Source organism: Aristolochia californica, unplaced genomic scaffold (genome assembly GCF_029961685.1).
Source record: "Aristolochia californica isolate CCGP_79_NKW_82.1479 unplaced genomic scaffold, dmAriCali1.0.hap1 SCAF_19, whole genome shotgun sequence".
Classification (NCBI taxonomy): Eukaryota; Viridiplantae; Streptophyta; class Magnoliopsida; order Piperales; family Aristolochiaceae; genus Aristolochia; species Aristolochia californica.
Window position 1 is genome coordinate 495,001 of NW_027181870.1, and position 2,500 is coordinate 497,500.

Consider the following 2,500-nt stretch of genomic DNA (forward strand, 5'->3'; position numbering starts at 1 on the left):
ATGGCGCCAGGGCGCCCAGGCGGAAAAGAGGCGCCCAGGCGAAAAAGAGGCGCCCAGGCGGAAAAGAGGCGCCCTGGCGTAGGCGCCCAGGCGCCAAAAGAGGCGCCAGGCGAAAAGGCGCCAGGGCGCCCAGGCGGAAAAGAGGCGCCCAGGCGGAATGGCGCCAGGGCGCCCAGGCGGAAAAGAGGCGCCCAGGCGAAAAAGAGGCGCCCAGGCGGAAAGGCGCCAGGGCGCCCAGGCGGAAAAGAGGCGCCCTGGCGTAGGCGCCCATGCGCCAAAAGAGGCACCCAGGCGAAAAGGCGCCAGGGCGCCCAGGCGGAAAAGAGGCGCCCAGGCGGAATGGCGCCAGGGCACCCAGGCGGAAAAGAGGCGCCCAGGCGGAAAAGAGGCGCCCTGGCATAGGCGCCCAGGCGCCAAAAGAGGCGCCTGGCGAAAAGGCGCCAGGGCGCCCAGGCGGAAAAGAGGCGCCCAGGCGAAAAAGAGGCGCCCTGGCGGAAAAGAGGCGCCCTGGCGTAGGCGCCCAGGCGCCAAAAGAGGCACCCAGGCGAAAAGGCGCCAGGGCGCCCAGGCGGAAAAGAGGCGCCCAGGCGGAATGGCGCCAGGGCACCCAGGCGGAAAAGAGGCGCCCAGGCGAAAAAGAGGCGCCCAGGCGGAAAAGAGGCGCCCTGGCGTAGGCGCCCAGGCGCCAAAAGAGGCGCCCAGGCGAAAAGGCGCCAGGGCGCCCAGGTGGGAAAGAGGCGCCCAGGCAGAAAAGAGGCGCCCAGGCGAAAAAGAGGCGCCCAGGCAGAAAGGCGCCATGGCGCCCAGGCGGAAAAGAGGCGCCCTGGCCAGGCGGAAAAGAGGCGCCCAGGCGGAAAAGAGGTGCCCAGGCGAAAAAGAGTCGCCCAGGCCGAAAGGCGCCATGGCGCCCAGGCGGAAAAGAGGCGCCCACGCGAAAAGGCGCCAGGGCGCCAAGGCGGAAAACAGGCGCCCAGGCGGAAAGGTGCCAGGGCGCCCAGGCGGAAAAGAGGCGCCCAGGCGCGTGGGGGGCAAGGCGCCAGGCGCCAGGCACGCGCGGAGGCAAGGCGCCAGGCGCAAGGCGCCACGCGCGCGCGCGCGTGGGGGGCGAGGCGCCAGGCGCCAGGCGCCGGGCGCGCGTGGGGGGCAAGGCGCCAGGCGCCGGGCGCGCGCGTGGGGGGCGAGGCGCCAGGCGCCAGGCGCCGGGCGCGCGTGGGGGGCAAGGCGCCAGGCGCCGGGCGCGCGCGCGTGGGGCGCCAGGCGCCTGGCGGGCGGGCGCCCCCAGGAAGGGGTGCTGGCGCGCGATGGGGTTGCGCCCGTACGGACCGTGTGACAGTACAGACACTTTGGCGAAACCTCCTGCCCGAAGCGATTTTAGGCGTTCGGCTAGGTAGGTGACCCGGTTTTTTTCGCGTTTCTCGGCCGCTAGCCCCTTTTTTCGCGTTTTCGTGCGCGCGCCCCTCTTGACCTCGCACGCGCGCCGCGCGTCGCGTCCTTGTCCTTGTCCGCGTCCGCGTTCGCGCGTGTCGGCGATCACGGGCCCCGTGCATGGCTCGTCTCTGTGGACCATCGCCCCGCTCTTGTCCCTCTTTCGTGTTTGTGTGGCGCCCCGCCCCGTGCACCATTGCCGGCTGGCAGCAAGGTGCCTAGCCCCCCTTGCCGCCAGGCCTGTCCACCCCAAGGTGCTAAAGCCGCCAGGCACCTGTGCCGCCGAACCGTGCGTCCGTAAGCCGCTGCACGTGCGGCGGCCGGCCATGCCCGTGCTATTGACCCTGTGTGACAGTACAGACACTTTGGCGAAACCTCCTGGCGGACGGGGTTTTTGCGCCCACCTAGGTAGGGCGACCCCTTTTTTTTCGTGTCGCCTGTCCGTGTGTCCCTTTTTCGCCTTTTTCGGGTTCGTGTTTTCGTGTGCCGCCAAAAGCAAGCCCTGCGCTCGTCCCGTCCCGCTTGACCCGTGCATCCGCCGGTGCTGGCCTGCAAAATGCCTGTGAGCGACGCACGTGACCAGCAGCCCAGGCGAGTGTGCACGGGTGGCAGGCGAAACGGGCGTGCGTGTCGCCAGTGTGTATGTCCCTTTTTCGCCTTTTTCGGGTTCGTGTTTTCGTGTGCCGCCAAAAGCAAGCCCTGCGCTCGTCCCGTCCCGCTTGACCCGTGCATCCGCCGGTGCTGGCCTGCAAAATGCCTATGAGCGACGCATGTGACCAGCAGCCCAGGCGAGTGTGCATGGGTGGCAGGCGAAACGGGCGCGCGTGTCGCCAGTGCGTATGTCCCTTTTTCGGGTTCGTGTTTTTGTGTGCCACCAAAAGCAAGCCTTGCGCTCGTCCCGTCCCGCTTGACCCGTGCATCCGCCGGTGCTGGCCTGCAAAATGCCTGTGAGCGACGCATGTGACCAGCTGCCCAGGCGAGTGTGCACGGGTGGCAGGCGAAACGGGCGTGTCGCCAGTGCGTATGTCCCTTTTTTGCCTTTTTCGGGTTCGTGTTTTTGTGTGCCGGCAAAAGT